General features: G+C 35.3%; 1 protein-coding gene across 1 annotated transcript in view; it reads right to left on the reverse strand.

Moving 5' to 3' along the window:
• Positions 1-13,604, reverse strand: part of LOC111421684 (nucleolin-like) — a 376,547-nt gene that overhangs the window by 340,240 nt on the left and 22,703 nt on the right. The gene's annotated exons all lie outside the window — the stretch shown is intronic.

The following is a 13,604-nucleotide window of genomic DNA, read 5'->3' on the forward strand; positions in this document are numbered from 1 at the left end:
ACATACCTTATCATCTTCTTCAAGTTTTATACCAGTCGACTCCAAGTCTCTTATTAAACTGTCAAATTTAATAAAATGATCCTGTAAACTATCACCATCATACTTTAAGGACAACAGCTGTCTCCGTATGTACAGTTTTGATAATGTACTTTTTCTTTCGAAGATATTCTTTAAAGATTTAATCATTTCATATGCAGTTTTAGAATCTTTTACGTACTCAATGTGTCGATCAGAAATGCATTGCACAATTATAGACTTAGCCTTTGCATTTTCTAGGTTATGTTGTTCTCGAGCTTTGCTGTCCATCGCATTTAGTTCTGACTCCGTTTTTGTATTTAATGTTACGTCTCGACATCCTTTTTCATCCAATAAACAATTTACACGAAACAACCAATTCGAAAAATTACCGTCCGCTAATAACGGAAAATGGCTTCCAGTTCCTGTCGTCGACATCTTGTGTCAATTTCTTTTCTTTTTTATTACTTTTTACGTTCTTCTTTTTTACAAACACCACTTTTTTCTTCGCTACCTGGGAGACCTGGGCCCATAACCTATTGAACTTTGCTAGTAGTAAAACGCAGTAGGTTTTAATTTAACTCCACAATATATTTATAGAAAACTCTCCGTCGTCATTGTCAGACATCTTAGATCTTCTACAACTTCCGGTTATTATACGTAACCAACTTCACACCACTTATTCTTACTTTTACATACAGATGTCGCGATAGTCAAACCCTAACATACCGCTTCTCGCCTCGCCTTCAGCCGGACTGGTACTCCAACGCCCAGCAATTTGAAGACGACCCCCAAAAGCCGGGCTGGTACTCCAACGCCCAGAAACTTGGGTGCATGGCCGAGTACCGCTCAAAGAGCGCAGAAACGCGCTTTCAACCCGTTTTTACGTTCACAACCTCCAACTACACATGTATCTGACGACAACCAGAGATGTTAGACTGGTTGCCGGGACCGACGGCTTAACGTCCCCTCCGAAGGACGGGGAGGCGACTCGGCATGTATTCACTGGGAATCGAACCCAGGACGCCGGTGTGGTAGCCCGAGAGCTTACCACGGGGCCATTCGCCCCCCTAAAGGGACACGTTATTTGATTACCGAATCACTTCCTAAGAAGCGTATGGAGCTGTTTAAATCTACAATGGAACTTGCGGGGCCTAGAAACACCTGGACTTATGATGGGCGCATTTATGTTGCGGTATCTAAGGATAAAAAAAGGTGATTACAAACCAGCAAGATCTCGAAGACTATACAACAGGATTAACAAATATTCAGGCTGGTGTAAAGACAAGATCGCAGGAGCAGCGAAAAACTGATAACAGAGCTATTAATAAACCATGAAGAAGACATTATTTATTTTTTTGTATCTAGTAGCTTTGTAAGTACCCTTATATTACTGTAACCTTATATTACTTTAAATTAAGTAACATCTATATATATTTAGATTTTCTTTTGTTTTTTCTTTTTTTCGCTTACTATATTGTACCACGGTGGCCCGTTACTGGTGTTAATTTAAATAATTACTTCAGTCTTTCATTATTCAAAGGAAAAGAGAAATAAAAAAAAGGGAAAAAAAACTTTTTCTTCCTTTGTTTGTAGTTAGATTTTTTAGTTTAATTTACTTGCTTTGTCTTGCTTACGTTGTGAATTACTGTTTTGCTTAATATGATTATTGCTAGCGTTAATGTAAGATCCCTTTTATCTAATTTTGCTGAATTCTGTCAAATAGTAAGAGATGCTGATTATAGGTTGGTGGATGGTTTTGCGGCGGAACGCTGCAGTATTCTTGGTTATCACTTTTTATTTCAAAATCGGGAGAGGGGGTGGTGTTGGAATTTACCTTAGATCAAACATCAGATTTAAAAAGATGGTATTGGATACTTTCGAAATGTGTGAACAGCTTTGGGTTTGTGTATATATTAATAATACTGCCTATGGGTTTGGAGTGATACATAGGCCCCCAAACACAAATTTAACGCAATTTTTTACTTCGTTTGAAGATACTTTGGCATTTATTATTCTAGAATGCAGGGATATTTTTAGTGGGGGGGACATGAACTTGGACTTGATAAAGCCTGATAGTTCTTATGGAAGAAAGTTTTCTGTTTTATTAGAATCATATGGTCTTCGACAGATAGTTACCGAACCTACGCGAATTACTTCAACATCACAAACACTTATTGATATTGCTATATGCTCGGGAAGTTTATTTTCTTTTATTGGTGTACGGTCGATGCATGGAATAACAGACCATGAGCTGGTCGAATGCTCATTACAAATTATAAGTTCAAAAATCATGCCGGAAATAAAAACTTACCGCAATCTAAAAAAAATTAATATGCAAGCGTTTGACTCGGACCTTGAAAATTTGCCTTTTGGGTTAATATATGACTTGTCTGATGTTAATGTGAAGGTTAATTACTTTAATAAATTAATTATATCCCTGTTTGACAGGTACGCACCTAACATTACTATCAGTTGCTCTAAAGAGCCTGCACCCTGGTTGTTTCCAGATCTCAAGGAGATGATGAAGATCCGGGATCGAGCTCTTTATAAGTACAAGTCCACTAAATCTGCAAATGATCTCGATAGATATAAATGTTTGAGGACAGATACAGCCCGTGAAATCAGAGCAGCAAAGCGAGGTTATGTTGACCGCACTTTAGCTAGTGGTGGCCCGCATGGACTTTGGAATGCATTAAAAAAATTAGATGCTTTGAATTCTAACACTTTGGCACTGCCGAACTGTTTGAATGATGTTGAAGCAATAAATGATCACTTCATTCAAACGTCGGTGGGGACTCCTGTGGTAAGTCAAGATCTACTAAGTTATTATCTACACAATAAAAAATGTAATGACGATGTGGAGTTTGAATTTGCGCCAGTTGAGGAGTACGTTGTGGTGAAATATTTACTCGAGATTAAGTCGATGGCAGTGGGCTCGGATTGTATATCTATACATATGTTGCGACTGTGTTGCCCATTCATTTTACCATTCGTTACACATATAGTCAATTTTTGCTTGAAGAACTCAGTATTTCCATCGTGTTGGAAAACGGCATTAGTGACAAAATTGCCAAAGAAGACATTGCCCAAGACATATAATGAATTGAGACCAATTAGTATTTTGCCGGCAATATCAAAGGTAATTGAAAAAATAATGCATTTACAAATAAGTTTATTCTTGAACAAGTATGGTATCCTGCCACATACACAATCTGGCTTCCGAAAGCTACTATTTATAGCGATATTGTGGATGATTGTTTAAGAGCATGTGATAAAAACTATCTGACTGCATTAGTAACTTTGGATTATTCCAAGGCATTTGACAGAGTAAATCATAAAATTTTAGTATCGTTATTACACTATATAGGTTTCAGTTCTCACTCTCAAGCGTTGATATCGAGCTACTTGAATGATAGGTGTCAAATTGAACAATGTATTGTCCACACCAAAACAACTTCAAGCCGGAGTTCCACAAGGTTCAATACTGGGGCCTCTTTTATATTGTATATATACCTGTGATTTTCTTAGAACATTATCAAACTCCGAGGTGCACTTCTACGCAGATGACTCGCAAATTTATTTATCGTTTCCTCCTGAAAATATAACCTCGGCTAGGTTAACGCTTGAGAGTGATATACGCACTTTGATTGACATATCCACAGAACATTGCCTGACTATAAACTCCGACAAGTCTGTGGTGATGCTCTTTGGGAGACAAAAAACACGTATGAAGTATGCTAGGTTTTTCTTCGTAAATATTAACAAGAAAACAATAAAGGTCAGTGACACGTCTCGCAACTTGGGTTTAATGCTTGATAGCGATTTAAGATTCCGTGAACATATTACTAGTAAAGTTGGGAAATCGTTTGCTGCTCTGAAAATGATACACTGTTGGAAATAATTCACGAGCACACCCTATATAATCTGAACGCGTGAAGATAAATTCATAATATTTGCGGAGCATAAAGGTTTACTGTAGACGAGTTTATTCAGGGAGTTTCGAGTTGTTCCGTCGCGGCATTGTTGACTGAGCCGCCCTTCCAAGTGGAACATTCCGTCGCTATGGAGACCGAAGTGGATGGAAAATACTGGTCGTTTTTAGTGTGGTGTGAGGGACCACATTGTTATCGTACTCTGTGCGCAATGGATGGGCGATCGCGTTACTTAAGCGAGTTTGAGCGAGGAATGTTTGTGGGTATGCACATTGAGGGTGTATCGTTCTGTGAAGTTGCGCGTCGTTTCGAGCGGTCGTTATCGGCAGTGCAACGGGCATGGCGAGAATGGTCTGAGCTAGGACATAGGTACCTTCAGCCGCGGCCGGGACGGCTCTGCGTGTCCCCAGCACACGAGGATCGCGCTCTTGTGCTCAGCACTTTAGCGTCGTGTGTGTCCTCCTCGAGGCAACTTGGAGCTGTTTGGCCACCGGCAGGGGAAGGTGTACTCACTACGCGAACTGTACGGCGGCGTTTGGTAGATGTTGGATTGCGCGCGCGTCGTGTGATACAGCGGATTCCAGTAACACCCGAGCACCGCAGCATACGTCACGAGTGGGTCGACGCTAAGCATTAGTAGGTTGCCGAGTAGAGGGACATTTTGTTTTCCGACGAATCAAGATTCGAATTGAGCACCGGTGATGCGCGAATTTTAGTTCGTCGGAGCCGTGGTGATCGTCTATTCGAGCAGTGTGTGCAAGAACGTCCTATCCACCGACAACCGAGCATTATGGTATGGGGTGCGATTACATATGGTGGACGTACACGTCTGCTGCGTGTATAGCAGACCATAACAGGTCAACGATACCCTACGTTCGGCGGCTCCCTGGTCTGCTATACATGCACGACAGCACATCGGGCGTGTTGTACAGACCTTTGTGGAAGAGCACCGCATACGAATGCTTCCATGGCTAGCTCGGTTTCCGCATCTGAATCCGATCGAACATGTTTGGGACATGACTGATCGGAGGCTTCTACGTTATCCGGCTTCCTCGGCTAAAGTTGAGGAGCTATGGAGGCGAGTTGAGGTGGCATGGTTGGCCATCCCTCTCGCTACAACACAGCGACTTATAGACTCCATGCCACGTCGTGTAGCGATGGTACGCGAAGCTCACGTGGGATACTCTCGCTATTGATGTTTCTCCTCCCAGCAGAGTTGTGCCGCTCTCCATGTGAGAGTAAGTTACACTACTTTAGTACTACGTCCATACCAAATTTTATTGCGCTAGACACACGCGTTCAGATTATACAGGGTGTGCTCGTGAATTATTTCCAATAGTGTATATGCTAGTAGATATTTGTTGACGACATCACATAAGATAAGATTATGCGACAGTTTAATACTTAGTAATTTTGATTAGGTAGTACTGTATATGGTCCTTGTCTTGATACTGATACGGCATGTCGAATACAGCGTGTACAAAATTACTGTTTACGAATGATTTATAAACTTAGACGAAGAGAACATGTTTCTCGTTTCTCATATGTTACAGGTTGCTGGCTGGTTAAACATGGCTAATAGAAGAAAGTTTTTGAAACACTATTTCAAAGATCATTTACTTTCACCCTCCCGAAGCTTTACAATCCCCTACCGGGAACTTTGAAATCGGCACCACCAGCGGTATTTGCACGCAACATGAGATCTGTTTTATTCAGTGAACAGACTTTGTTATGATGAGTGAGCACTATAATTAAAATTTTAACGTAAGATGTAGGCAAGATATACAGTGCTAGCGTAAAGTAACCCCCCCCTGTTTAACTTCCGAACAAATTGAGATATCACTATGAACAAAAAAACGTCAGTTTCTATATTTTATCAGCACAAATATTTTCTTATGGAAAATTTTGCCATCACTTTTAGTTTTTCCGGAAAATAGATCAACTTTGTTTTTTTAAATGGAACACCCAGTATATTATGGTATCTTCCGAAAGATGTAAACAATACGAATCCAACGGTACCTCACAATGAAATATCGGTTTATTAGTTTTTCGCATAAAAATTAAACAAAATGCGGAATTTTGCCGGAAAAACCAACGTATCTTCGTCGACTACCTGTTGAAATTCAATCGGCCAGGTTAATGGTGGACGGTAGGTTAACGGTCGGCATACGCTCGAGCTAAGACGGATTTAAAATTGCAAGTTCAATTACTTATTTTTTTTAGAAATGAAATAAGAGTTGTTTGGAAGTATATTAAATTTATAAATTAATCATATTTTATCAAAAAATATTTATAAAGAAAAAAAGTCAATATAAGAAATGAAATTTTCTTATTAAAGATTTTGCTAGTATAGGTAACGGTTGAAAAATTTGCTTAGTGTTGTTATTGAATAATAAAAGAATTTTTTATTTATTAAGAATCAAATATTAAGTAAATTGTTCGATATGATTACCTTGAACTTCTAGGCAGTGGTACCATCTTTGTAGTGTTTCCTCTCTCACACGGCTTAACATGTGATCAATATTTTGGCAGGCGTCAATTTTTTGTTTTAAATCCTCAATACTACCCAACGGAATTTCATATACCTTGGATTTTAAATAACCCCATAAAAAGAAATCTAAAGGTGTCAGATCTGGTGATCTTGTTGTCCATTAAAATTTTTATCAAGATAATTTCGTACCATTGGCGCATAATGTGGAGGTGCTCCGTCTTGATGAAACACTAGTTCCATTTCAAAATCGTCAGAATTCTGTTGTACAATTTGCAAAAGTCTTGAAAAAAAAACATTTACTTTCTAATGAAATTGAGTGATAACGTCACGATATTCATGTTGATTAACATCACGCCGATGCAATTTTCCACCCAAAAAGAAAGTACATTCATCACTGAAACAAATATGTTTCAAGTATAATCGATTTCGTTCAACCATATTTGTCATTAGCTCACAAAATTCTGTTCTTCTATATCAGGGTCATCTTCTGTTAATTCATGAAGCATTTTTATTTAAAATGGATGATATTTATTCTTCTTTAAGTATTTCCACGTCTTCCAACAACGACGCGGAAATATTTAACACATCACACGTTGATGCGATAGCAGCAGACGACATCATGGGCACATTAAATACTTCTGTTAATATCTGACGACCAGTTCTTTTGCGGTCTTCGACGCTTCCAGTTTCCAAAAACTTATTCACAAGCTCTCTTAAATATTTTCGACTAATTGGATGTTCAGGAAATCGTTCCTTAAATTGTCGCCCTGTTTCATGTAGATTTCTGTCAGCACGAGCGAATATTAAAATTGCTTCGATATTGTGCTCTAAACTCCTTCTAGCCATTTTGATCTCGCCTTTCTTTGGTTATACTTGGTCGGGTAGAATTCAAAGATAGAAATGAAGGAAAATATTTGCATGCTGCCTTAAATACAAAATTTCAAAGTACCTACAAACTTTAAAATTGTTGTTATGACAATTTTTTCTTAGAAGTTTTAAAAAGAACTTTCTTTTTATCCTTTTCTTGTATTGATTGTTTCATAAAAACATTCTAAAAGAATTGCTGATTTTAACCCGGCTTAATCCGAGCGTAGACCGACCTTTAACTGACCGTCCACCATTTATCTAGCCCATTGTATCTCGACAGGTAGTCAACGAAGATACGTTGGTTTTTCCGGCGAAATTCGAAGATACGTTTGTTTAATTTTTATGTAAAAAACTAATAAACCGATATTTGATTGTGAGGTATCGTTGAATTCGTATTGTTTTATTCTTTCGAAAGATACCATAATATACTGGGTGTTCCATTTAAAAAAACAAAGCTGTTCCATTTTCCGGAAAAACTAAAAGTGATACCAAAATTTTCCATAAGAAAATATTTGTGCTGATAAAATATAGAAACTGACGTTTTTTTGTTCATATTGATATCTCAATCTGTTCAGAAGTTAAACAGGGGGGGGGGGGGGGGGTTTACTTTACGCTAGCACTGTATGTAGAAAAGGGAATATTTTTGTTTTGTTTTTCCATATTATAGATTAGTTTTCTTTAGTTATTTTTAGTTTATAACTCTTTGTCTTTTGGTTTTATTTTTAAGAATATTTGTTTTTTTCATTTGTTTATTAATTTTGTGTTTTTTTTTTGGTTTATGTTTGTGTATAAAACAGGGTTGAGTGGAAGAGAAGGACTTAGGTCCTTAACTACGCCCTGTACACTTATACTTTCATTATTAAGTTATAGATAATGTAATGATTTCAATTAATAAAAGGCATTATTATTATTATTATTATAAGAATGAAATAGAAGAATATTATGTTGATAATATTATTTTGAAAAATAATGTTTCTAATTAGATACGATTCTTAAAGTTAAAATAGCAAAATCAGACCAATTTTTTTTTTGTAAATTAGATACAGGAGCAGAAATAAATGCAATGCCTTACTATATTTTCAAAAATGTAACTAACTTTAATAATAATTTAGAGAAATTTGAAGGAAAAAGAGTTAGTGGTCTTTATAGTAATAATAATAATAATAATAATAATGTTTATTAATCGGATAAGATATAATATATGTACAAATAGAAAAAATTATAAAAAGGCAGTTCCGATTAAGGTGGCCGTTCAATTTACTTGGGTTCTAAAAACTGATAAAAAAATTTGTATAGTTCCTTCTCTAATTTGTAGAGGTCGCAAAGTGTTTGGTTTAGCATCTTTAAAATACAGATGTTTCGCTTCTACTGAAAAGTGAGACAGAAACACATCGACTATTGTATAGACGTGTTTTTATACGTCGTATTATTAATTAAGTAAACACTAACTGTTAAGCTGTAGGGTTGTTAATCGAAAGTTGGAATGAATTTTTAATGAAAAAATCTTAGTAGGCTTTGCAAGCTTTGTCATAAATATTTTTGACGTTTAAATGTCACTGGTTTTCTTACTTTATTATTGTTTTATTTAAAATTTTGAAACGTCGAGTGAACGAGCGTAAATGCGATAGAACTTTATTCAAAAATTAATTTGAAAAACAATAATAATAGTAAGAAAAACTGACATTTAAACGTCAAAATATTTCTGACAAAGATTGCAAAGCCTACTACGACTTTTTCATTCAAATTTATTCCAACGTTTGATCGACAACCCCGTTGTTTAACGGGCAGCGTTTACTTTACTATTTTTTTTCCCTAAAATTAGTCGTCTTTGGAAAACTTTCAGAGAGACAAAAAAGTTTTAGAATACTTTCATCTATCTATGTAAAATGTTTCTAATGTATTTATCATCTGCATAAAAAAAATATTAGCAAAAATGTAAAGGGGGTGGTTACGTTTAGTAGTTTAGAAGGGTAGGTTGAAAGTACAAATAGGGTCAAAACGTGCCCTATTATGAGTTAAACATATTCCCCAAATTTCATTTTCCTAGCGTTTATGGTTTTTGAGAAAAAAAAATTAAACCAAAATTTTCCACCATTTTGGAAGGGGTGTAGCTCCTTAGGGGAGCCGAAGTCGCTCATGGTTCATATATCAAAGTACCCTTAAAATTCACTAAAGAATCACCCCTTGAAGTTTGTTGCAGTCCTTCAGATACACCCTGTATAAGTAGGTGAAGCTTAATACTAAATAAATGTATAACTACTAAATTAGGTCCGCTATTGAACTACTAGTAGACAGTGATGGGCGTTGGGTAAATACCCGGCGGGTAGGTATGTATTTATAAAATGGGTATTTATCCGGGTATTTACCCCAGCCCAAGATAAATACCCAAACAGTACCTACGTATAAAAATGATACAAGTAAAAATATAACAGATTCGGAAAAAAACGAGAGCAAGATGATGAAATAGACATTGAAGACGAGGAATTGTCAACGATCGAAGACGTATCATCAAACAAATCTGTCGTAATTTAGATTATCAAGTTATTATGATTAAAACTTAATATATTATTTAACGTTTATTGTTTCGTTCAGAGTCAGTTTCATCTCTCTAAGGCTATCCGAAATAAGGACTATATCATCTGCGTAGCGCAAATTACTTAGGTATTTGCCATCAATGTTTATGCTTTTTGGGTCCAATTCAGTTGTTTAAATGCTCTCTCCAGGATTGTGATGAACAATTTGGGTTCAACATTGTATCACCTTATCTTACCCCACGACCTATGGTACTTTTATGCAATTCTACCGTCATTGTACCATTCTTGTAAATGCTATAAATATGTTTGGTGTATCGATAATCGACTCTGCATTCTTGAAGTGGTTGCAAAACTGCCATCAGCTCAATTTGAATAAAATTTTATAAATACCTCTAAATACCCATCTTGGGTAAATACCCCCTATATATATTCAGGGAATCTTCCCTTGAAAATAAATACCCGGGTATTTAACAACACTGCTAGTAAGTAACTTCAATGTCTAGAACACTAGACCTAGAACTAGAAACTTTCGAACTTGTTTCTGAAGAAGGTTGCAACATGGCATCCGAAACGTTAAAATTTTTTTCAAAAAACGCACAGCTTAACCCGAAAGTTTCTAGTTTTAGGTCTAGTGCTAGATCTAGTTTTAGTTTAATTAACACCGTGAAAGCCTTCGTACTTATAATTAAAAGTATCCTAAAAAATAGGATACCGCACTAGGAGTTTAGCCATTAGATACAAAATACCCTTGATATAATAATAAAAGTAAAGATTCAGCCGTTTCTTGATCTTGCTCTATTAAAATTGTTGTTCGTATAACATCACATTGAAAGAATCACATTGGAAGACCTTTTCGGTATTTCTGTTTTTGACCATCGCTACTCACAATTATCTATTAATAAATTAATTTTGTCTATTATTTTGTACAATTGTCTAAATGTTAACTATGTACAATTTATGGGTAAATTTGTTATCAATATTTGTTATAAATAACTATTTTTAATTGCAGTACAATACCGCGTTTTACATACAATTTTTGATTTGTGTTCATCTGCATAATCCACAAAATTACCAAAATCCTTGTTCTATTAGATAATTACTGATGAAAACACCACTTACTGTTCACGTCTTTTTAAACGTTTTATAAAAAAACGGGTAATATAAACATATTCAATTCAAACGGATTACTTGGGCAGAAGACAAATAAACAGATTAAGAACAGCAAAAAATCTATTGTTCGTTATCCCTCAGAAACTGTGTGACCATAAGACTACAGCACATTTATTTGCAAAGGGCATCTATATGTAATATTTTATTCGAAAGGATTAATTGCCCAAAATTGTTAACTGTTATATATTTGATTGATACACTGATAAAAACGGTATTAAAATTCCTTATAGGATGTTGTAAAAACCACAGTAAACATATATTTGCAGTACTATGTAATAATTTTAATATGTTCCCTCTATGAGACGATTAACAAAGTTTTAAAATGTCTTAATTTACCGATTTTAGGTAGATTCCTTTACGCAATCTAGTGAAGCTTAAGTATATTGAGGAAATCGCACATTTTCACTTGGTGCAGCTTCCCGTGATAATGACAAATTTTCTGCGCTTGTACTAGCGTGGAATCTATTCCTATGATACATGTGCAAAAAATGACACCTTTGTTCTCCCGTTTAAGTGTATAATTTTCACATAAATCATATTTATACGAAGTCGTTTTTATGGCAAAGTTTAGCAATTTTTTGTGATTAACATCCTAATTGTTTTACAACAAAAAATACGTCATTTTGTACAGAAATATGTTAACAACAATCCTATGTATTTAACTTTGAATAAAGATTTGAGAGAAAGCCGGGAAGCTGCACCGAGTGAACCAGTGTCGGTTCATATAAAAATCGCCATTGAACGGCGGCCTTAAAGAGGGTCATGTCAGGTCGACCAAGTGACCAAGGCCCCTTTGTCGCACTGTTTTTCAATGACCCTCAGCAAAATAATAAGACAAAAATTGAAAAATAAAATTTAAATGAAGTCAAGCCGATTATAAGCGCAAAAAAAAAATTAACAAACTTAAAATACCCAATAAGAAGCATACTTACATATAACAAGCATACATATATAAATCTCAATCTCTGTCAGCCCCCAATCCTCCCCCCGGCTATGAAACCATTTCAAAATAAACAAAGAAGAAGAGTGCTCAGTCAACTTGCCGCTCACTTAAATAAGCCCTAACCCTTGCCTTAAAGGAAATCAGAGAAAGACTCTTGAAGGAATCAGGCAGCCAATTGTATAAGTTAGGCATACAATACGTAAAGCTGCGTTTGAAAATTTCTAAGCGGTGGTGAGGTATCGTTAGCGTATGCTTATGCCTAATATTAATATTATGGATATCTGTGCGAAATCTAATTTTATCATAGAGGTAAGGCGGATTTTTGTGTAAGATAATTTTGTGGTAGTGGTAGAGGACTCTTCACATAAGCAGTGAAGAGTCCTTCGCCGTGTCATGCTCAACCAACCAGCCCATGCCAGCGTATGTGATATGCGCTCCCTTCTACGGATACCATATATAAATCGCAGACAAGAGTTTTGTAACTTTTGAATTTTAGCAGTGTGAACGCTGTAGTAATAGTGTAGTAATAATTATGTGTAGTAATAGAAACTAAACATAATAATCAAAGTACTATTATAGGGTTAAAAACTATAAATGATCGAGTAATTGTGCCGAAATTAAACTGGGAAATAATAATAATTCTATAATAACTAGGAAAAGTATTACTGAGCTGATTGCTCAAAATGATAATTTGTTTAAGGGGGTAAGAAAAATAAACATGATACCATATGACTTTAAAATAAAAAATAAATATCAATTAGTTACACCGTTGAAAAATGAATTAAAAAGAGTGGAAAATGATGGTATTATAATTAACCCTTTCGTTACTAAGAGCGTACGCATACGTTTTTGTATATATGGGCTTGCTAAATGATCTTGAAAATACTCCGTAACGAAAGGGTTAAAGAGTGTAATGAGACCGAATTTGTACATCCGATAGTAATAGTTAAAAAACAAGGTGATAAAATTAGATTGTGTTTAGATCCAAAATATTTGAATGAGATAATAGTTAAAGATTATTATACATTACCAACTTTTGAAGATTTAACATACCAAGTGTTGGGTTTTAAATTTTTTACTTTGAAAGAATGTTTAATGAGAGATTACAGGATATGACTAAGGAAGAAGTTGAGAAAAGAGAAGAAGAGTTAGAGGTGAGAGAAGATAGACAAGAAGATATTGAAGGGTCGGGAGAAATACTTAGAAACGAGCTAGAAAATCTAGATGTTTCTAAAAAGTTGAAAATTGAGAGAAGTATAAGACCACAAAGACAAAAAAGAACACCGAGATATTTAAATGATTATGTTCGATAAATTAGATAAGTGTATAGCTATATAAATAATAAGTTAGATTACTTATAAGTTATTTTTAGGTTTATAAAAAAATAAATATATATATATATATATATATAGTTAAAGAAGGGAGATCTTGTGATGTAAGTTGCCTAGATTGCCAGAAGATATTTGTAAAGGTTAGGGGGTTTCTAGCAGGCGTCATTCGACAGAAAACCATTATAACAGTCTCATGCAAAATGTAATAGAAACTGATAGAAACGTAATAAACAACTTCAATCATAAAATATATATTGTTTATATATAACAAACAATAACATAACAATAAGGTAAGAGTAAACGAAAATAAAGTATTAA

The sequence above is a fragment of the Onthophagus taurus genome, chromosome 11, assembly GCF_036711975.1.
Source record: "Onthophagus taurus isolate NC chromosome 11, IU_Otau_3.0, whole genome shotgun sequence".
NCBI lineage: Eukaryota > Metazoa > Arthropoda > Insecta > Coleoptera > Scarabaeidae > Onthophagus > Onthophagus taurus.